At 39.8% G+C, this 24,863-nt stretch overlaps 1 protein-coding gene across 3 annotated transcripts in view; it reads left to right on the forward strand.

The window, feature by feature from the left end:
* Window positions 1-758, forward strand: part of LOC133130175 (glutamate receptor 2) — a 40,483-nt gene extending 39,725 nt beyond the window's left edge. For all 3 annotated transcript variants that reach the window (XM_061244501.1, XM_061244496.1, XM_061244497.1), the window contains exon 16: window positions 1-758. This exon is cut by the window's left edge and continues 725 nt beyond it. The gene's annotated coding sequence lies outside the window, so the exon portion shown is untranslated.
* The last annotated feature ends 24,105 nt before the right edge of the window (window positions 759-24,863 follow it).

Below are 24,863 nucleotides of genomic sequence, written 5' to 3' on the forward strand. Positions count from 1 at the left end.
CCTTTCAAAGCCAAATATGTTCATGCTAATGGAGGTATAATGTTTAAATTGTGTAATTTATTACTGTTATAAATATTCTCCTGTATATCTCATTCTTTGCTTATTTGATGTTGATAAATAATACTTGGCAATGCTTGACATTTCAAATAAATTCTTTTACTATGTTTTTATTTGTAAAAATGTGAAGTTCCTTAAAAAAAACTTTTCTGACTGTAAAATGTTTTTTTGTTTTTTTTATTTTAATGGATTTTTTTTTTCTGTTTAGATTTTCCAGTCAAGGATCAGGGTAGTAGTTTTATGAATAACAAATATGGTGAATAAATTATGTTTACACATCATTGGTGCAAAAGGCCATCTATCATAATTTCACTTCTAAATATATGAAATCAGACATGTGACAAAAATAATACTTTCACAATGCCAAATAATAAAATGCCAAATTTAGAAATATAAAAATGAATCTAGCTCTGATAAGGCTTTTTCAGGACTCTGTAGCTCATACATCTGACATGTTGTGAAAGTATTTTTTATTGGTCATTCTGTAACTGGCTTATTTATTATGTATGATTTATTTTATACATTTTACACTGAATGATGTGAACCTAGCATTAGATGCATGCAATTTGCTCCGTATATATTTTTTTTATTTGTTTTTTTTTTTAGTTTGCATTTAAGAGGTGGTGACATTGGTCATCATGAAATTACCCAATATTTCAGTCAAAATTGTATGACTACAAATAAATATATTTATAGAAACATTCAGAATTCCATTCAGATTCATTTAAAAACCTGGTTTCATTGTAAGTTTTCCGACGTTCAGATCCCGGATCATGCGAATGTCACATCTTTGTGAGCAACAGATGTACCATTGTAGATGTAATCAAGCATCATTCATCCAACAGCCAAACCTACAGTGAGCTGTTTAATGAACATTAGGATCCATAAAACAAACCTTCAAATGATGATTTGGGGGGGGGGGGGGGGGGAGCATTCAACGGACATCATGAATTTACCAGAGACACTTTTCAGTACGACACAAATGAATTGATGAGAAGATTTGTTTAGTTATTAGATGCTAACAGTTTTATATCTTAATAATCTATATACAAGAATCAACCTCCATTCATATAAATCCAAATGGAGGCACAAATGTACTAATCGTATCACATTTTTCGGTTAGAAAAATAAAAAGGTATGTTATCTAATCAATTTATTATATTATGAAAAATCCAAGCAATTCTCACAGACATTTTTGTAAATGGAATGTGTGCTAACTGGATTATTTTTGGGACTCTTTTCAAATAAAAGTGACGCAAAAAAAAAAGTTTTTTCCATTGCTTATTCATGTCTCTCTATATAGGATCAGTGTCAGGGAGTAGATTGTGGCAGTTTAATCTTTTTAAGACAAAGGGTATTTGTGTTAACAGGTAGAGATAATTCTATAAAGTCAAATATCAGTTACTGAACAGCTGACGGATTAATCGCATTACAACTAAAACAGTAGTAGGTGGTTTCTTTGTTGGTGTAAATAATGCAAATTGAGGGCGTAATTTAGTCCAAAAAAATCCAATACATATTATTCTTGATATTGAGCCTCTGGTCCTCAAGATCAAGAATAGTATGAATTGGAAGTATGTCTTTTTCTGGTTAAAAATACATGCTTTCAGTGAAAAAGGTAATTATATGTTTTAAATGTATTAAATGCCATCAAGTCACTGAACTTCCAACATTTAACCAAAGTTGGTTTGCTTAATTTTGAATGCCAAACCAGGATTCATGTACTGTATGATATCAGACATACGCAGCAGTCATAAATACTACAGCCTTTTCAACTATTTTATGAAAACTGAACATGACTCAACGGGAACATGTGTTGTGGTATGGTACCTCATGTTTGAATTCACTGAATTGGTAAATGACCACGCAGCCATTGAATTGGAGAGGTAGTTTTGTAGTATGGTGTCCATATTTCTGAAGTAGCTACTGTAATGGAGTAATATAATCTTTAATATAATGCAATGTAAGCATTGTAATATAATGCAGCAATATAAGTGCATACAGACTGGTGACAAATTAAAGGAAAGCCCAACAAAGTGTCTAGAAAGCCAGCAGAACAGCTTGAATGTGCCTTGGCGTAGATTAGTATATAAACCTTGCCTTCGATAGTTGTAATGCATGAACTAATGAAAAGTTAATTTCATGCATAATGTATTTGTCCATCATCAATTCATGTTGACAACTACATTATTTAATGCCGTTTCATGAACCTTATTATAGAGTGTGACCAAATCCATTCTTTCCTCTGCTGGTTCAGAGTCCCATCGAGGCAGGTGTTACATATTGATGCCATAATGGTGAAATAAATTGGTTAATACATACAGGTGGACTTCAAACTAATGCCACAAGAGGCCACATTCGACATTGGTAAGTAAATGGGTGGCATTTATATAGCACCTTTATCCAAAGTGCTGCACAATTGATGCTTCTCATTCACCCATTCATACACGTACTCACACACTAATGGCGATTGGCTCCCATGCAGGGCTTCAGGAGAAATTGGGGGTTAAGCCACTTGCTCAGGGACACTTTGACACACCCAGGGCGGGATCGGACCGGCAACCCTCTGACTACCTGGCAACTGTAGCATAGTGGTTAAGATACATGACTGGGACATGTAAGGTCGGTGGTTTGAGCCCTGGTGTAGCCACAATAAGATCCGCACTACATTGCTCCAGGGGAGGATTGTCTCCTGCTTAGTCTAATCAACTGTATAAGAGCTCTAGATAAGAGCATCTGCCAAATGCCATTAATGTAAGGTAACTGTTCTTACCACCTGAGCCAATGTCACCCCAGGCAAAACTTAATCTAGAATAGCTGAAAAAGTATCTTACAATTTTTCCCCTAACTTACAGGTATGTAGCGTGGGTTGATAACAAATTCCACGATGAATTGAAATGAACATGGAGTTCTGAGTAGGCTTACCTTTGAAAAGAAAAAAGCAGAACAAAAGTGAATAAGGTCACCCACACAGCACAGGCATTTGAAGGGGGAAACATCATGAAAGACATTCAAAAGGAAGCCAGCCAAACCTGTATGCCCAATGCGCCGTTTTGAAAATGGCAAATGGTGATTATTCGGAATGAGGACCATGCCCTAGCACAATCAGCCTCAGAGCTGAGGAGGGAAACATGGGACTGCAGCATGTGGACCCTTTCAAGCATGAAACCTTTGAGAGAAGAAGAAGAGGTCAGATTTTTATAGGCTGCAGATCTTTAGGGACTTTGAAATGTCACCTATCCACCTACGATTAGCCAGAGAATTTGTTGCAAAATGACTGAAATTACTGTTAAATCGTTAAATAGAAAATATGCTCTTGGGTGGAACATTGTGATAAAGCCTTAGCTCTTATGGGGGGTGGAAAGTGCCAAAACCAATGAATGTGTGACTCATCCTGAACAATTTGACCCACTGGATGACTGTTCATCTTCCATGACATCTGCTGTTCAACAGCATAATGTTTTGACCTCAGTTTTTAACACAATCCTTTTCAACATGTCAGATTTGTATGAGTACTATTCTAACAACTTTGTTTCCAACACTTTTAACTTGTCAGTTTTGGACATCGGCTAGTTTCCACATGTTGGTTTTGGACAAGCAGTTCAACATTCAAATCTCTTTTCAACATGTTACTTTTTGAAATGTACTATTGTGACACATTTGGTTTTAACCTGAGCCTGTAAATTTAACTGAGCCTGTGAATAAAAATCATTATAAGATATTTCTGTCTTTCATCTTTGCACTCACGTTTAAAACATTCCCTAGCGGAATGTCTCTATTTAACGCACCGGTTTTGGATGTGTGCTATTGATATGATGATTGCAATTCTGTATTCTGTAATTCTGATGATTGTAAGCTTTTGACCTGGATGTCTCTTTGTCATGATTCCACAAAGCAAAAGGGAAAAAAAGCAGATTGCAAACAGTGTTCAGAATTGCCATCACACCATGTCTGATGCAACTCCCGCTCGTCCATTGACTGGGAATGGTCACGGTGGCATCATTTCTTTGACGTGTCAGTTGGGGACGTGTTGGAAACAGACATGTAAGAAAAGCACACATACAAATCTGGCGTGTTGAGAAGGATTGTGCTCACAAATTGACGTGTCCAAAAATTGCACCACCGTGACCACTCTAAGTCACTGGAAGAGCAGATGTGACTTAAGATGAACAGTCATCCAGTGGATCAAATTGCTTGCGACGAGTCACACGTTCAGCAATTCCCCAGTCAATAGTTTTTGAACTTTCCTCTTGTGTTCATAATTGCAATCTCGCCATGTCTGATGTGATTTTTTTTTTTTTTTTTTTTAAGACAACACCATAAACAGTGTGCCGTGTGTTTGCAATTCGGAACAAACACTTAGCATATCTGATGTAAAATCATACTTCACATCAGATGAATTACAGTCATGAAATGTCTAAAATGATGTCTGATTCAGGGCAGACGTCAAAGACACCTGACTGCAATTCTGAGCATTGTAGTTTGCCCAGAATGGCTATCACGCAACACGTGCGACAATGAGTCAGGTCCGCAGTTACCACCCAACAACTAAAACTGGTGAAAAAGGAAGCTTTGGTATAAAAAAATAAGAGAAATACACAACAGTCAAAGAGTGGTTAAATGTAGAAAATAATGTACTAAATAATCAGAATCACCTGCCGTATATGCATATACAGGTGTGTGTCTGTGTTTGTGTACATGTGCGTGTGCTGTGCATGCGTGTGTGCATTTACACACGGTATATATACTGTATGTCTTGGCTATGGTATGTGTGCATATACACACACTGTATATATACTATATGTCTTGGCTTCAGTATGTGTGCATACACACACTGTATATATACTATATGTCTTGGCTACAGTATGTGTGCATACACACACTGTATATATACGATATGTCTTGGCTACAGTATGTGTGCATATACAAACTGTATATATACTATATGTCTTGGCTACAGTATGTGTGCATAAACACACGCTGTATATATACTATATGTCTTGGCTACAGTATGTGTGCATATACACACACTGTATATATACTATATGTCTTGGCTTCAGTATGTGTGCATATACACACACTGTATATATACTATATGTCTTGGCTACAGTATGTGTGCATATACACACTGTATATGTACTATATGTCTTGGCTACAGTATGTGTGCATATACACACACTGTATATATACTATATGTCTTGGCTACAGTATGTGTGCATATACACACTGTATATATACTATATGTCTTGGCTACAGTATGTGTGCATATACACACACTGTATATATACTATATGTCTTGGCTACGGTATGTGTGCCAGCCTACTCCATGATGGGCACCTTCACAGACTGAGCCTGTGAATCAAAATCTTTATAAGATATTTATGCCTTTCAATCTTTGCACTTTGACGGTTTAAAATATTCCCTTGCTGAATTAATAATACTTTGGATTGTGTAATGGCTGGTGATGCATATTTCATCTTTCATTGGCTTTTCCCCTGTGCATAATAAATTATTTTCTATTTTACTATATCAACAGTATAAATCAAATACGCATCTGGCTATGTACAAGTTTTCATTCATTCTTAAATTATTAAAGCTGTCAGTATTTATTATGAGAAGGTGGTACATTACCAGTCCTTCTTAAATACTCCGACTGATGCAACTTCATCTTTTTTTTTTGTATGACACTTTTTCAGAATACAAAATTTGATTAACTGGACAAAAGTTGTCAGCATTAGCTATCACTCACCTGCAAATTGTCCCATTCTGAAAGTGCTGACGCATTCTGTCACGATCAGATTGGCCTTTTCCAAAGTATTTAAATCACTGAAGATTCTGGAGACAGTGGGTGAGGGTGAACTGGAGGTCACACCATTCAACTGATGTCAATTGTAAGCCGATGTTCAGTCAACGTTAAGCTATCGTTAGTGACTCCAGAACCAGGCTGGAAGGTCAGACTGCACGCTGAGACCAACATCGGCGTCACAGACAGTAAAGGAGAAAAAGGGTATTCATTTCTGCCAGATCTGCTATGCATTCAGGACAGTGTTATGAATACACAACTGAGCCTTTTCTGGGGCAAGGCTTGTCTCTCTTCACACTGCAACCCCACCACCAGAGACGGAAAGTCATTGTGTCAGAATACATTTAACAAATAATGAATGAATATAACATTAATAGTACAGATGAGCATCAGGAAATGCTTGTATGCACTGTCACAGAGACAATCCTGCAGACCGAAACTCCCGCACCTTGGCACCTGTACGGCACATTATGAACCACCCTGCAGGGCTTCCAGCCATGGTTTTTTTTCTCACCTCACTGTGGCACATAACCAGTGCTGGAAGAACACCCTGACGTCCCTCATGAAGAGGCATACTGTAGCTATCAAAACAAACACCTTACTATGTGACAGTGTCACACCTCCCACTGTATGTAAAATAAATACTGCTGCTATTTTCAATTTAATAACATAATATTGTGATTACGCCATGTGTGTATTTCAGTCAATTTCTTTAGTTTTGAAATGCTGACAGTATTAGCATTTACAGCTATTTTATACACACAGCTGGGAATGTACTGAATCAATCAGATATCAGAAAAGTTCCCTATGGTCTTGCTGATGGATCTGTCTTCCTGAAGAGGGGGGCTGTGCCTTTCTCACTGCATGATTCTCCCCGGAATGTGCCATGTTGCCCTTGAATGCACTTCCTCCCGTTCCACCCCTGTGGTCCTCTCCATTCCTCTGTCTCCAAATGACTTCACTTCTCCTCAGCAACACAAACCTACTCACGGCGAGAGTGAGTCACATGCAAGGTATGAAACACCCTCGTGAGCTGAGCATAATCATGTTTTCTTCAATGGCCGCTTTGCCCACGTTGTTGCTGTGTGCCTTGCGTTTTCCCCCTTTCCTCACAAAAAAACCCCAGAAAGGTACAAAAGCCTATTCACAGGCTCTCCGAAGAGTGTTCATCGGCAGAGGCAGTCTTGTTTGACAATTTCTTGAAAGTGCTTCAGAACTGAATATACATGTGTCTTGTCAGTTTTTATAATCATAAGCCTTCTGCTTGAGATTCTCATTTGAGATTCACATCAGCTTCCTGCAAGTCTCTCATTTCCTACCATCTAACTGTAGTAAAGTATATATTTTTTGCTGCTCCCCACTCCTCTTTGTCAAACAAACACGTTTATTCAGATTGTCACAGAATTGGTCTTACAAATGCATGCTCGTGGATGTGCATATATGGGTTTGTATCATGATAAAGATTTTTCATGCCCTGGAAATCGGTTCATGTATACCGAATCCTGGATAAGCGCCAACAAAGGATGGCATTCTGCAATTGCAAGGAGAAATATAATACATACATACAAAAAAGATGTATTTACACATAATCCGTGGGCAAATGGCAAAAACATTGTAGCAGCAGAGGTTATGGTTAGGGTTAGGGTAAAGATGTAACATTAACAATATGACTGACCATAAAGACACAACAACATTTTGTATGTATGCGTTTGAGTATCTCAGTTTTGGAATGTATTGTAAACTTCAATCACTAGAGGTGGATGTTTACGTACTGTAAACTTCAATCACTAGAGGTGGATGTTTGGATTTTGGTACACAAAGGCCGATTTAAGTGATCAGAACATTCGGTCACCAGTCGTCAAATTAGTGTGAGACCAGGCTGCAAGGGATTCCATTTCAGAGGATTGTGGTTCTTGAAAATGTCAGACCTGCACCTTGAGCGAGCGGAAGAGTTTTGTCAGTCCATCTGTGATAAAGCAGAAATGAGGAATGGTGCTGTCACCAGTATTGATGTGACTCATTTAAGAAGCCGGACTCAGGTCGTCTTCTGCCTGCCCTCTGTCATCATTAGCATCTGCGTGGAGATCGTATCAACAGATACATTGACAGCTCAATATCTGGACACCAAAGCACTTTAAATTTCATAATGCCAATGCATTAGTATTGTCCATATCATTCCTGTCATTGTTGCTGATGTTATAGTATACTTGTGCAGTGCCCTAATACTCATAAATTACACTGAATTCATACTTTTGGTTTTGCCAATCAGGAGCTGTTTGCTCTGTCTGCATTCTCAATAATTGAATTTGCAGCCCATTGACACAAAAAAAGGGAATATGAATAAGTTTTTATTATTGACTGCCATAAAAAAAGAACTGAGAGTGGTTTCCACAGAATTCCTATTGTGTGTGGTATTGATTGGTAACTGCATTACAATAATGCGTTTCTGCAGTCTTATTGTAAGTGCTTATTGTCATTGTAGGTTAGCAGAACTGTTGTTTTTGTTTGGTATTACTTTACTTGAACTGTATGCCTTATTACCTCCTGAGACCCAGGAGTTAATTTTTTTTTACATAATACAAGTGTCTTGGGTGACAAAAACATGTATGCAGTAGCCTTTTTTAATAAATTATTTTTACAGTACTCTTGTAAAATCTGTTGCAAACCATATGTGTTGTGACTTTTATTTTGTGTTTTATCACTTTTATGAAGGCATTTTTGTAGGCTTTATGGCATGTAGTTAAAATAAACGGTAATCTGCCCTCTCCTTACACACAATCCTGACATTCACTGGGTTAGCTCTAGATCAGAATGTGGAGATGAGGGATGGAAGAGATGGAATGACCTTTCAGTACAAGACAAGCTCAGAAATAAAGGTATTTTTTTCCCCCATAATTCTGCAGTTTCTCTTAGGGCAATCAATGCACCAACGAGCCCAAACAAAGTACAAAGTTCCCTATGGTCTTGCTGATGGATCAGCCTTCCTGAAGAGGGGGGCTGTGCCTTTCTCACTGCCTGATTCTCCCCGGAATGTGCCAGAAAAAGGCCTGTTGCCCTTGAATGCACTTCCTCCAGTTCCACCCCCGTGGTCCTCTCCGTTCCTCTGTCTCCAAATGACTTCACTCAGCGACACAAACCTGTTTGTGCTCGTGCTCACCGGATTAGTTACAGAGATCAAGATGTACAGACGAGGGAATGAAGAGATGGTCTGGCCTTTCAGTAGAAGCCAAGCTCAGTAATAAAGTGTTTTCTTTCACCATAATTCTGCAGTTTCCTCTTATGGCAATCAATACACAAACTCTAGGACAAACATCACAGAAAAAGGAAACATTTTAATATGAAAGATATTGCATCTTCCCTTTGATGTGAATAAACAGAATAACAAATGACAACACAGATAGTTTTAAGCTGAGATAAGATGCACTGTAGAATAGGCAGATGCTGCCCTGCTGTATGACTGCAAATGAGATAGAGCTATAAATAAAAGCTCATCTTGCTCTCTAACGCTGAGGTTCAACTTCGCTGGGCAGGTAATTAATCACCTAAGAGAAAAGAGCAACCCAAAATGCCTCATTTTGACATCAGTCAATCAGGCAATTAGTATGCCTCTGTGAGATAAATACTTATTACTAGACAAGACAGTCGCATCTTATTCTGTTTACAAGTGCTTGCAGTGAACTGGGTCCACTCACAGACAGTGAATAATGAGATCAACAGCATCAATGAGCACCAAACTAGTTTATGAAGGGACTATTGTGTTTATTTACCTTCAAAATATGTTCATTCTGTGTGGTTGTAATATAACTCAAATGAAGGGGAGACATTTTAGTTTTAAGCAAATATTTGTGATGATCATTGCCATAAACATACTTTATAGGTTAACTTCAACTGTAGATTGTTATACTCAGTAAATTATACAACAGACCAATGTGAATTGTATTTAAAAATAATACATTTTATTATAAAACCAATTTTGGAAGTAACAGGAACCAATAGGCTTGTTTCCTGAATATGTAGCTTCAGAACTCAAGCAAACACATTCTCCATGGAGGCAGTTAATCTGCATTGCTCAGTGGTTGTTAAACATCAACAAACTCAGACTCTGTTTTCCAGAAATTGCAAGCAGCAGACCCTTGGGATACCCTTGAAAACCCTCAAACAAAAGTATGTAAATACCTGCTCGTAACTGAGGAAGTGAATGTGTTTGTACCAGTAGCAGGTTGTGACACATTTTAGATGGATCTATTATAAGTCTGGCCGCAGTGCCGTGGTCTAAGGCAGAGTGAGGGGACACAGTCTGTTAGCTGCAGTCACTTTCTCAGCTGGTGAACATTTATCAGGGCCTACATCTTCCCCACAGTATGGGGAGGCGGGCCCTCATGTCAGGCCTGATGAACGAGACCAATGTAAAGTTCACCTTTAGAACAGTAGATTAATACTCTTCTTTTATTGGCTATGGGTTTTTCTTTTTTTCCTTTTCAGCAACCCTGCCCATGTTGTGACACAGACTAAAGACTCACCCCTTCAGATTGAACCAGAGCTCCCCTGAGACCCATTAGATATCCTCTTTTTCCTTGGAATTCCTTTTGGATAATGTTATAGCTGTATATGCTTGGTTACCTGTCTAATCATACCTTCTTTTAGGATACAAAATGGTGGTTTGTTATGTTGAGATTACAGTTAGTAATTATAAATGGGACTTTGTACCATCTTGGTTTTTTGTTCCTTGGAATTTTTGTTTTCCTCAGCGTAACACTAATGTTTTCCACAACTGTTAGTCACTCTTGATAAATTACAAATGAATGTAATGTAATGCAACAATGTAATGCTTTGGATACCTACTACAAATCCTCCGAGAAGAGTTCTGTGTGTGTGCGAGCATGTGTGTGCGTGTGTGTTCAGTTGGATTTTAACAAGGTCCTATGCTGTCTCATTCCTCCTCTAAATTCTGCTCTCCACTGTTGTCATGGAAACAGCATTAGCTAGCTACTCTCATAATCCAAAAATGGCTAAGTGCTTTTAAACCACTTAAAGTGCCACCATAGGATTCATTTTAACACAAAGGAAGCATGTGGCAATAAACTATGAGACATAATTCTGCGTTTAACAAGGTTTTCATGACGCCTCATATTGGCATCTATGTACAATACAGTCAGGTTGACACCCATGCCAAGAACCCTTGCTCCATTAACTTGGGGAAACTATGACTTTTGCATTATTTATTTTAATGGAAAATATTCATCTCACGAAGGCATAAATAGTGCAGTGGCATATTATAGAGCAGAGGCATATTAATGATATATTTTATGTACCGGTGTAATATGTAATATATTTAGTTACAGCAGCTATTAAAGCACACAAATCCAAAATTGATTAAACATTATTATATATCAATCAATCATTTCCTTTTTTTTTTAAATAAGATTTTAAAAAGAACATTTGTTGCAGAATGAATCTGTATATAAGCACGTGGTTTCTTGGCTATGTACAGCCTGAATAAATGATTTACAGGTTGAATTTGGCCTTTTTTTATAACATGAGCGCATCCTGTGCCTACATACACAGGATTTCAGTAACTGTTGTTAACCTAGTATATCCTTCCCCTGACTATGATTTTTAAGAGCACCAAGATGACTCTCCAGAGCTAATCACAAAGTGTGTTGTGTGTGTGTCACAATCTTGATGAAGAAATTAAGGAAGGTTACACCAGCTACATGCCAGCCTTGCTATGCTGCAGAGAACAAAGTAGGCATTAGCCAGACCTTTAGCCAACAGTGTCAAATGTCTGTCTCTTTTGTTTCAGTTCCTTTTCGAGTTAATAGCTTCTGACAAGTGATTGTATTGGACAACAATTTCTGAGTTTTATGAAGCCTGATGTTTCATAAATGGGGTCAGATCTATAAATGCTCTGTCATGTCCATTAGCAGGGTGCTGCTAACATAAGGCTTTTCTTTTACCTTGTTTATTAACCACTTTTTCCTGACAAATTGCATTCAGCAAGTGAGTGTTAATAAGACCTTGTCTGATCCACTTACAATAAATACAGGGGCCCCTCGGTGATGTGTTACAGTAGTTTGTTATGTACGGCACTGAGGACCCAGACGCAGACCAGCGGATAATCCAAAAACGTAGTTTATTAGTCCGATTTCATAGCCAGGAGTTCCAATACAAAGACAAAGACAGAAGGCAAAAGAATGGTCGAGAAAACAGGCAAAAAAAGGTCAAAAATCCAGAAAATTAATAGGCGAAAGTACAAGAGGGCGAAGGCAAAAACCGAAGTCACAAAAACAAAGCAGAATATCAAAAAACAGAAAATCAGAAGGGCAAACAAAACAAGAGGGTAAGGCAAGCTCAGAAATCAAAGGCAAAGGGGTGTCTTTTGGAATCTCAAGAAATAGGCTTACAGGGAATTTGGCACTATGACTGATCAACATTCTGACACTGGTTCAAACAGAGACTGAGGTTTAAATACATGAGGGAAGGTGACAATCTAGGCGGGGCTGGGAAAAAGGTGGGCTAAACAAATAGACAGGTGGGGAAACATAATAGGGTGATAACATAATAACGGGAGGGAGACGAAAACGCGGACTGGATGCACGTAACCAAACATGTAAAACATACGGCTCCGGATTAGGGAGTAGACATTTGCATAGATTGAAGACGTAGGGATAGTCAGAGACAGGTGCGAACACTTCGCTGAAACTAAGCGAGTAATTAGGGATAGCACAGGGAGGCGGAGTTATAGAACAGTGCAGAAACACTAAGAGATTGCGTTAGTGAATTAGTTACGTGAATATTTCTAAACTACCCAATAAAAGTGATTGTTAGTTAGTTAGTTATACAGACAGTAAGTGTATTAATCGGATTAGTACTGTACAATACCTAGATTAGTAGTAGTAGAATAGTGCTTTACAACATTTAACTACCAAGAAAAGCAGGAAGTAAGAATCGCGAGTTTGGAAGGAATGTTTGAAAACCCGAAACTACCGTAAACACCCGAATAGTGGGACACGCAGACAGGGGAGTGACTAGGCTGGTAAACATTCGGACGCAGACATAACAGGGGATGACAAATGAGAACTGTAATGGAAAACAATAACCAAGGATGTATGAAAAATGAATAAATAACAAGAATAAACATAAATACACACAGGACAGATATTTTACAAAACAACTCAGATATGACAGCTTACAGATCAGAGATCCACTGATTTGTCTAGTGGTATGACGAACACCATCTTATTCCATGGCGTTTGACTACTGCATCTTACATCTTCTGCATCTTCTCATCCCCTCTTTTACTCCTTTGCTTCTTCTTTTTACTGCTTCTCCTGTAAGTTTCTTTGAATTTTCCTGATCTCTTCCTTCAAGTTCTCCAGCTGGACCAGAGCTCCCCTCATAAACATTTCCAACTTTCTCACACTCTAAGAAGCAGAAGTGTCTTTGCTGCTTAAGGCTTTGAGGCCAAAGTACAGGATGGCCAAACAGGGTGATCAAACAGAAAACCACCTGGAGAAGCATTAGCAAATATATGGGTTTGCACAGACTACAACCTGACTGTAATAATTCATGTCAATTTATCATGGGGAAGTAAGGTTGAAAATTCCATAGTTCATCTTTTTAAATGCAAGGCACAGCCGAGAGTTTACCTTGGATATTGCCACCACTCTGGAGAACGTAGCCTTGAGCCTCTCACATCGCCGCATTCCAGAACCTCAGGAAGCAAAGTAAATCTGCAATGCCATATCACTGCTGCATCCATGCTGCATCCATGTTGTCACTGAGCTGTCCTTGATTTGGACCAGCACACCGCTCAGAATTTAGCCAAAGCTTCTCTCAAAGAAGCCCAGTCAAAGGAAGTGATGAAACGAAGTGATGCTGGACCAAAATGACAAATAAAATAAAAAACACTCTATATTTCTCACACTAGTACTAACTTGTTGTAGGGATCCTTTGCTTTTCCTTGTATCACTAAGCTGTCAAAATGCTGGGTACATGTAATATCTTATCATTATTAGTCATAGCAGCTGTAGTATTAGTCATAGCAGCTGTAGTAGTGTTACCGCAGGTGCTGTTGTGTTTAAATGTGTGAGTTTCTGTTGTGAAAATGTGTCTTGTTAATCCACTAAGGTCACCTTGCAAAGTAATTAAGGTGTCTAAATACCTCAATGTGTCACAGCTTAAATATTGATTTGCTCCTGGCAGAAAAGACAGCAGAATTTACTCTTTAATATTCCAAAGAATACAAACATTCTGATGCAAGAACAGAGCCATTTCTGTATTGATTCAGTGCAGCTGGACAACAGAAACACTTCTGTTGACCTGCAGGAGACCAAAATGGCATGAGTTTCCTTTTTTGAAAATATCCACCTTTCAGGGAGAGTATTTTCTGCATGGACAAGTGCAAAGTACAAGAGTGAATTCATTTGGATAATTTAAACAGCTTTGTTTCACATATTGTAACAGCAGTGCTAATGGGACCATTTTGCAACTGTGTTTTAGCTCAGCAGTATTTTTTAAATGAGCGCATCAACATTAGTATCGTTCTTAATGTACGTTCTTAGGGTTCTCCAGATCCAAACTACCAGAACCATCTTGCTTCAGAAAAATATTTGTTCATGTTCTGAAATTAAAGTCAGTTCATTAATTAAATTCAGACTCAGGCCAAATCAGTATTCAGATAAAATACTGCAGTATCAGCCTTTGCTGTTCCATGATGCAAGGACAATGCGTTTTAATTCTATGCATAGATTGAATCACTGTCACAAACAAATTGTGTCAGCAGAAGCAAACTACGTTAGTGCCAGAGGGTACAAAAATTAACTTATTAATTGACATTGATTTTTCTCCAACCTACTGAAATACTGTACAATGAATGCTGATTATAAAATACTTTACCATCCTTGAAGTTCGAATCCACTTCCATGGCTTTGATGTTGTATGCTATGCAAGAAACTGTTTTCTGAATTATTGTTCCTGTTCATTACTGACTGAAGGCTTGTTTTAAAGTTACAGCTGTATAGCCACTTCACTGTATTTCAGTACTCTGTACAATTTGAAAGAGATGGGTGGGGGTGTATTGAAACATAAGAAGGTTTCTACATGACTCAAGTGAAGCTTTCCTGTTTAAACAATGGATCCTCTATGCTCCATTGACTTTAAAATGATACGCCCTTTTAAACAACGATGAGGGCAAGAAAGGATTACCATTCTGGAAGAAACTGACATTAAGCAGTAGGTTTAAATTACACACTAAGGGCTTTATTTGTTTGCAAAATGAAAACAATTTTATGATGAGATTAAATAATACAGTAACAAACCTGCCATTATGTTCTAATGCTAGACAGGACATGAGGGGCAAAAGTCTGTTGTTTTGAAGGCCATTTGCCTCCCATAATTTGTACCCAGAATTAATGGAGCTGCTTCTGCAATTTGCAGTTTATGTACACTCAGTGATCACTTTATTAGGTACACCTGTACGTCAGATTGTTAATACAAATGTTTAATCTGCCAATCAATTAACAGCAACTAAATGCAGACAAATGGTAAAGAGGTTCAGCAGTTTTTCAGACGTAATGTCAGAATGGATAAAAAATGTGATCGAAGTGACAGGGCTAGACAGGGTGTTTTGAGTCTCTAGAGTTTGCGGAGAATTGTGCGAAAAACTAAAAACATCCAGTGAGCAGCAGTTCTGTGGACAGAAACATGTTGTTAATGAGAAAGGTCAGAGGAGAAGGGCCAGACTGGTCAAAGCTTATAGGAAGGTGACAGCAACACTAATAATCATGCATTACAACAGTGGTATGCAGAAGAGCATCTCTGAAAACACAGCAGGTCAAACCTCTAAGTGGATTGGCTACAGCAGCAGAAGACCAAATAAGTCAAATAAATACCTAAGAAAGTGCTCACTGAGTGAATAACTGGTTTAATACTATTTCTTGCAAGCTAGTGGTTCCCTCTATAGCCCTGAGACAGACTGCTCTGACAGGTGTTGCTCTGCGTTCCCTTCGCACACCACAACATTCAGCCAGAGCTCTCACTGGGAACGTTCCACAACATACTCTACCATATACACAATCACTCTGCAGTCCCAAATTCATCTTCATACGCATCCAGCGTTGCTGTCATGTGGTTCATTTAACAAGGGCTGACCTTGGCAAGAAGAAGAGAGGCACAAGGTCTAAATTTAGTCCTTCCGACTGCCAAAATCAAACACATGCACAAACATAGAGACAATGTGCAAATATCGACTTTCTAACATGCACATGCACACCAACCCACAAGCGGGCACATACACACTCACATACCCAACATAGTTGAGTAACCAAACTGACTTGCCCCCCTTGCCGAAATTGATTATACTGTACCTTTTACAGCAATATGTTGCTTAAAAATGAACAGTATAATTGTTTGTAAATCTGTCCATATTGTGAAGCGTTGCAATGCCTCTTGTCTTTTCTCCCTGGTATCTGTGGCATAACCTATTGGTGTAAGTGGCATACCGTAAATCCTCAAATTGTGTCCGGGATTCTATTGGAACCCGGGCCTCGGATAATAGCCGGGAGCGTGGTCGATTCGGACAAATAAAGGCCGGCCCCCAAATACAAGCTGGGGTAATATTGCCCAACAGTAGGGCTATAGAATAGCACTAGAATACATTGTTTCGATTTAACTCAATGAAATAAAAGAGCTCTTCTTAATATCTTATATTGTTGGTTGGTTTAATACTATTGCCAATGAAAAGTCGTTGTCCTACACCATGGATCTCCAACACGTTGCTCTCAAGCTACCAGTCGCTTGCCGCCCCCTTCTGAGTAGCTTGCCAAAGGCTGAAGCAGTATACATTTAAACACAATTGTTGCCGCGAGGCATTCCAGCCTACGAATTTAATAAGAAGTAAATCAGGCAAAATTAAAAATTAACTCAATTTAGGCTACTTGGCTACGCAATAAGGTTTCCATGTATTTACAGCACAGCGCACGTTCAATGAATGAATGAATTCGGCTGCCTTGACTCGCAATAAACAGACGGGTGGAAATCCCGACACTCTTTCAACTACATAAAACTTAACAGTGAACCATCAAATACCCCCCAGATTTCAGTACCCATCAGTCCCAACATTTAGCAATAGAATCAAACAGTCCAAATGTAAATAAAATCCCAAACCAAAGAGAAAATCTGTTGATAGCCTACCGGTATGCTGCTCGAAACGAAACGCATGTCTCACAATAAAACGCACTTCAGGAACAAAAGATCCTTAACTTGCTGTTATCTACGCTAATTTGTTATTGTTCATGAAGGCGTGTCTGGCAAGTTGTTATTTTATGAAGATCTGTTTTGGCTTTCATTAATGGTTTAGCTACTCAAGTTGCGTTTCTGAACGGTTACAGGAAGTGTTGAACAGTGTTGGCCCACTTTAAGTGTAGCCTTTTACTTTATTTCTAAGAATAAAATTCTACAACAGAAGCCTAATAAGAAATAAAGGCCTGCCTCGAATACAAGCCTGCCCTAAATAAAGGCCTGTGCTTTGTCCAGCCTAAGTAAATAAAAGACCCCGGCCACAATTTGAGGATTTACGGTAATACAATTCTGAAAGTGATGCCACATGAGATACTTGTTTGGTACCATATCATTTATCATATATTACATTACATTATTGGCATTTGGCAGACGCTCTTATCCAGAGCGACGTACAGTTGATTAGACTAAACAGGAGAATGCAGGGTTAAGGGACTTGATCAAGGGCCCAACGGCTGAGCGGATCTTATTGTGGCTACACCGGGGATCGAACCACCGACCTTGCGGGTCCCAGTCATGTACCTTAATCACTACACTACAGGCGGCCTTATATGTAGCAATGGATATTCTCACCTGCACTATTCTATTAACCCCAGTCCATGTAAGGCACTTACGCTCAGATGTTACTGTATAATAATATACTATAAATTACATTACATTACATTATTGGCATTTAGCAGACGCTCTTATCCAGAGCGACATACAGTTGATTAGACTAAGCAGGAGACAATCCTCCCCTGGAGCAATGCAGGGTTAGGGGCCTTGCTCAGGGGCCCAACGGCTGTGCGGATCTTATTGTGGCTACACCGGGATTAGAACCACCAACCTTGTGTGTCCCAGTCATTTACCTTAACCACTACACTACAGACCATATAATATAATACTGGAATGTACTTTGCTTGCATGCCTTCACCATATTCACAAATATCGATAGACAACCCTATCCTTAGAGTTACTGTATGACCATTTTACCCTTTAATAGTCCCTTTTCAAGTGACTTGAAAGCCAAGCATTGGAAAAACATTTCTGATCTGACATTTAGTATCGTAAGTGAGACATTTTCATCACCAAAAAGGGCAAAAATGTATTTAAAAATACCAACTTCTCTCAAAGGGCAGCCAGTAGTGTAATGGTTAAGGTACATGACTGGGCCCTGCAAGGTTGGTGGTTCAAACCCACCATGGAAGCTACAATAACATCTGTGCAGCTGTTGGGACCTTGAGCAAGACCCTTATTGCTCTTACCTGGCACTTCCTGTGTCATTGGTATGCCATTAGCATTATGATGTGCGGCTCTTTCCACTCTTGAAAGTAAATGACTGGGGACTACTGCAATTCCATCCCTCTGTGCAGAAAATATGGTGAGCAGAGACAAATGACCAGCAACACGTTTAATCTATGGCTGCCACCACTTCCTCCACAGTATCTGTTTCATACTCATCCTCACAGGTTCAGCATCATAACTATTGCTTTGAAATAGGTCTCTTAGCATTGTCAATGGTCATTTTATATTAAGTTTATATTAAGTTGAACCCATATACTGTATGTAATAGTGATGTGCATATATTTACATGACTTGTGTAATGCATGTATATTTTACAAACACACACACACACACAGGATGCAGAGATGTCCCTTGTCATGGACCCATTGAAGTGACATGGCTTCAGTATTGTTCTATGAATTTGTTTAGCTGTGTGAACTCACTGAAGCAATGGGACTGGACAGAACAAGGCCAATGAGATAGACACTCCTAAACACTGTGCTACATAGCTCAGAACTCAGAACTGTGCTGCATAGCACAATCTTACAGTTTACATCTACAAATCTAGTAACCAGAACCAGTAACACAGAATGGGACATTTTGAAAAATATTACATAAACCGAGGACCAGCACTTGCACATTCACTTGCTTATTATTTCGATTTAAAGTGCAGTTAATGTATTGCTTCTATTCTCTTTCTAATCAGCAAAACCACTTAGGATTCTTCCATATTGAATACTTGATGTTTCCAATGCGTTTAGACATTGATTACTACACAATTTAGAATAATATAATGACAAAATATTCACTCACTGTGCACCACTGTATACCATCCCAGCTCACAAATGCCTGATAGCATGCAATTAAGTATCGTGTGTTGTCAGGCTATACAGCGCCAAAACACAATTGCTTCAGTATTGCGAAGTTAGCTATTGAATTATTATTGTGATAATCAAGGGGCAGGCTGTTTTGGAGGGAAAATTGCCATGCTATGCTTAACTGTTCATTCCGTTAAGCGTAGCATGCCAATTTTCCCTCCAAAACAGTATAAATACTGCAGTTTCCTCTCACGTTTAGTGTTTAGTTGCTGCCAGACAATGCCTAGTGAAAAAAGTTCCCTGCTACAACATAATTGATCCATTTCTTTCCTTGCCTTTGTTAGGCCTGGTGTTTTCCCTCGGTAGTCTGAGAGCGGTGAAATTCTGTGTCCTCTGAACTGTAAAGACTGTAAAGGCTCCCTTCAGCTGTGGAGAGGGACAGTACATTACCAACTAAAATGTCATGATGTTCCATCTTCATGGCCTTGGGGACGTTAGACATTATTTGTAATGCGCAGAGCTCCGGTTCTTATAATTCTGTTTGTGTATGTGGGTTTTTATCTTTTTATTTTATTTATGGTTCTCAGGTTTTTGCCCCCTCACATCACAAACCACCTACGCTGTCAGGCCCACCAGCTATTGAGCCAGAGCTGCCATCTTAGACTGGTGAGGATTTCTCCACTGAACACCCACAATGCAGCTTTCTCCAGACTGAAATGTCACCTCCTACATTCCATTTAATGACATCGAAGGGAGGCAGATTAATGCAGCCATGTGTCATTATTTTACATGCTCACTGAGCACTTTATTGGGAATGTTAGGAACGGATCCCATAAGATGTTGAAAACATTCCTTTGAGATTCTGTTCCATGTTGACATGATTGCATCACGCAATTTCTGCAGATTTGTCAGCTGCACATTCATTACATTACATTACATTACATTATTGGCATTTGGCAGACGCTCTTATCCAGAGCGACGTACAACAAAGTGCATACCCATAACCAGGGATAAGTTCGCTGAAAGACCCTAGAGGGAAGTACAATTTCAACTGCTACCTGTACAACAAAGATAAGGACAAGGGGCATTTTTTTTTTTTTTTTTTTTTGAACAAACAAACAAACAGAGCAAAACTATCCAAACACTGCTTACCTAGCCAACTAAAAATACCGATACACAAACCAAGTCACAGAGACAACAATTAAGGTTCACAGGGAGGTAGGGAGGGATGGGGAGAGGTGCTGCTTGAAGAGGTGTGTCTTCAGCTTGTGCTTGAAGGTGGGGAGAGATTCTATAGTTCTGACCTCAACGGGGAGTTCGTTCCACCACCGTGGAGCCAGAACAGACAGTAGACGTGAGCGTGAGGTTGAGGTTCTGAGAGGGGGAGGTGCCAAGCAGCCTGTGGAGGCTGAACGAAGAGGTCTGGCAGGGGTGTAGGGTCTGATGATTTTTTGCAGATATGCTGGGGAAGACCCTTTAACTGCTTGGAAGGCTAGCACCAATGTTTTGAATTTGATGCGAGCCATGACAGGCAGCCAGTGGAGGGAAGTAAGCAGGGGGGTGACGTGTGAGTATTTGGGAAGGTTGAAGACTAGACGAGCTGCTGCATTCTGGATGAGTTGGAGGGGTCTGATGGCGGACGCTGGGAGGCCAGCCAAGAGGGAATTGCAGTAGTCCAGGCGGGACAGAACCATCGCTTGGACCAGGAGCTGGGTCGAGTAGGGGGTGAGAAAGGGGCGGATTCTCCGTATGTTGTATAGGAAGAACCTGCAAGACCAGGTCACCGCCGCAATGTTCTCGGAAAGGGACAGTCTGCTGTCCATCACCACGCCGAGGTTCCTTGCACTGGGTGACGGCGTTGAACATTCATGCTGTTCTACCACATCCCAAAGGTGTTCTATTGGATTTGGATCCGGAAGGCCACTGAAGAACATTGAACTCATTGTCATGTTCATGAAACCAATGTGACATTTTGCATCATCATACTGGTAGTAGCCATTAGAAGATGGGCACATTGTGACCAGGAAGGGATTAACATGGTCAGCAACAATACTGAAATGGCCATTCAAGATGATTGATCGGTATTATGAGCCCAAAGTGTGCCAATAAAACATTACCTACACTATTACACCACCGCCACCAGCCTGGACTGCTCACACAAGGCAGGTCCATGGATTCATGCTGTTGGTGCCAAATTCTGACCCTACCGTCTGTATGCCTCTGCACATAATCATGGACCATTTTTAAAAAGCTGTCAGGAAATTGCACATTTGGACAGGTTAGGAGGAAGTGTTAAGAGATCGGTTCCTGTGTGGTGATAAAAGTGGAGAGTTAAGAGACCGACTGTTAAATGCAGCTTACCGTACTCTAAAGATAACCCTAGCGCTTGCATTTGAAATGGGACTGGCTTTTGAGATGACCAAGAAACATTTTGCACCGAGACCTAACATCAGGGCGAACGTAGTGGAAAAGAAGTCTCGTCAGTGTTACCGCTGCCTGGGAAGGAGCCATGGGCCCAAAAAATGCCGTTACAAAGTGCTGCAGTGCCGAGGATGTGGAAAACGAGGGCACATCGTTCGAGCTAGCCGGGGACAAAAAGGAGCCAGCCAGGCTAACGTGGGACAAACGACAAAGAAAGCCTGGACAAAGCATTTGGAAACAGAAGAGTTTTCACAAGACAGGGGACGTGAGTTGCAAGAAAACGAAGTGTTTCCTTTAGAGACTAATATTGTTGGCTCAAAGCCATAGGCTACTATGTATACATGAGAATTAACGATGAAAAGATAAAAATGGAAGTGGACACAGCGGCCACTACGTCGGTCATTTCTGAGAATTTGTACCGTCGTAGGTTAAACGCTGTAAAATTGCAACCTGCTTGGTGTGCTGAGAACGTAACTTATTCAAATGAGCAATTTAAATTGTTGGGGAAAATTGAAGTGAAAGTCGGGTCTAAAGACAAATCCCAATGTTTGCAATTGCTGGTAGTTAAATGAAACTGGCCAGCACTACTTCGTAGAAACTTGATATCAAAAGCTAAATTGGTCACGTTTGCACAAAGTGACAACGATAGAGATAACCGTGAAAGATCTATCTATGGAATGACCATGGGTCGGTTTTTGAGAACGGGCTAGGTAGTGCCTGGGATAAAAGCTACTGCGTTCCATTTGTACTGGGAAGTCGGAATTTCCGAGTTCCCAGTCGGATATTTCAACTGGAACGCCCCCTGAGGTGGGATTTCCGACTGGGAAAGTCGGAAGAACTGATAAGTACCCCGAGTTAGAAATCCAAGATGGCTGCTCCGTGCGTCAACGGTTAATAAAATCTCTCGTAATGTATTATTTAGCGCTTCTGTTTTGTTTTTGTGTAATTAAATAAGTGGTATACGTAGTACTGTCCAACGTCTATCTGTGGACATGTTACTACGGTGTTTGTATGTATAGAATATCGTGTAATGTGGTGTTTTCAACTGGTATTGCTAACAATGGCTACAACGATAGCAACAACAGCACTGGAGGCGTCCATCTTGGTTATCCGAGTTGTTTACTGGAATGCGGTCAACTCGGGTGTGACGTCATTCCCAGCTCCGACTTCCGACTTCCGAGGTAAATGGAACGCAGCAAGCTACGTGTGTCGGATGACGCAATTCCTTATGCTTTGAGAGAAGCCATTGATAAGCAATTGGAGAAGCTACGGAGAGATCGCATTATCTCTCCCATACCATACAGTAAATGGGCAGCGCCTATAATATGTGTACCCAAGTCAAATGGTAATGTAAGTAGTCTCCGGAAACTACTATGTCCATGGTTAGAGGTAGACCAATATCCAATACCTAGGTCCTAGGACATAATATCTGTTCACGAAGCGATCAGCTGGTCTTAAATTCACATAGCTAGATTTTTTGCAAGCTTACCAACAGGTGGAGCTAGACGAAAGCTCAAAACAGTACCTTACTATAAATGCGCACAAAGGTCTATTTGTCTATAATAGATTGCCTAATGAAGTATTTCAGATAAAATAATGGACCAGGTATAGGGCTAGATGGAGTTATTTGTTTATTTAGATGACATTCTCACAACTGGCTGCACCACTGAAGAGCACTTAGCTAACCTGAAAGCTGTGTTAACTAGACTTCAATCCTAGAAGTTAAGAGTACAAAAAGACAGATGTGCTTTATTGAATTATTATGGAAAGTTCATGCCCAACATTTGCACTCTCATTGAACCAATGTGCATTACAGTCAAAAACTACCTTTGTTGTTAGCATGTGATGCTTCACCAGTAGGTGTTGGGGCAGTAATCTCCCATAGAATGGAAGACGGTACTGAAAATCCTTTTGCATTTGCTTCCAGGATGTTGACAAAGACCGAAAGTAACTATGCACAAATTGAAAAAGAGGCATTAGGTTTTTGGAGTTATGAAGTTCCAGGAATACCTGTATGGGAGGACATTTGTGCTAATTACTGATCACAAGCCTTTGTTGAAAATGTTGTGACCAAAGACAGGTGTCCCACCCCTGGCTGCTGCGAGAATGCAGAGATGGTCCTTAATATTGGCGGCATACCAATATGAGATACAGTACAAGCCTTCATTGCAAATGAAGACTTCCCTTGATGGATTCCGAAAATGAGGTACCAAAATCGATACACGTGTGTATCAACAAGTGTCTTTCATGGACCAGCTTCCTCTCACAGTAACTGACATTGTACATGCAACAGCCAAAGATCCAATACTGTCAAAGGTGAAACAGGATATTTTGACTGGGTGGCCAAAACATGTGATACACAAGGGTCTTAAGCCTTTTGAAAGGCAAAAATTTGAGCTTTCTTTGGAGACTGAGTGTGTCCTCTGGGGGTACAGAGTAATCATACCGACAGATTTGCAGAGTAGGTTGTTTGGAGTATTACATGAGAACCATCGAGGGATCGTTCAGATTAAATCCCTGCTGCAGCACCTATGCATTCTTGGAAATGGTCTTCAGGGCCTTGAGAGAGAGCACACATTGATTTTGCAGAAAAGGACAGACAAATGTATCTTGTCCTGATTGATGCCTATTCAAGATGGCCTCAGGTAGTGCATATGCAAAACCATTGAGGTACTTAGAGATCTTTTTTCAGCTTATGGGTTGCCACAAGAGATAGTATCTGATAATGGTCCACAATTTACATCAGCAGAATTTGAACAATTTTTAAAATCAAACTGAGTAAAGCATATACTATCTGCTCCTCATCATCCTGCTTCAAATGGACTAGCTGAGTTTTAAAAGAGCATTGGTAAAGCACAAGACCTCACGTGGAAAGACTTTACAACACTGTATTGCACATTTCTTGTTTAGTTACAGGAACACTCCACACACAACCACTCAGAAAACCCCAGCGCAGCTGTTTACAAAATGTCAGGTTCGCACTAGATTGTCTCTGCCAAAGCCTGATTTTAGCCAAGTGATGGATTCACAGTCAGAATACAGTCAGTAAAGAAGTGAAACATGCAATTGTCCCTTAAGAAGTTTTTCTGTTGACCAAGCAGTGCTTTTCCGGAATTACAGGGGAGGGGAAGGAGCAAAATGGATAAAAATCAGCAAATAGAAGCTCTAATGACGAGAGTGAAATTGCAGATGTATTTTCTGAT

The sequence above is a fragment of the Conger conger genome, chromosome 6 (assembly GCF_963514075.1).
Source record: "Conger conger chromosome 6, fConCon1.1, whole genome shotgun sequence".
Lineage (NCBI taxonomy): Eukaryota > Metazoa > Chordata > Actinopteri > Anguilliformes > Congridae > Conger > Conger conger.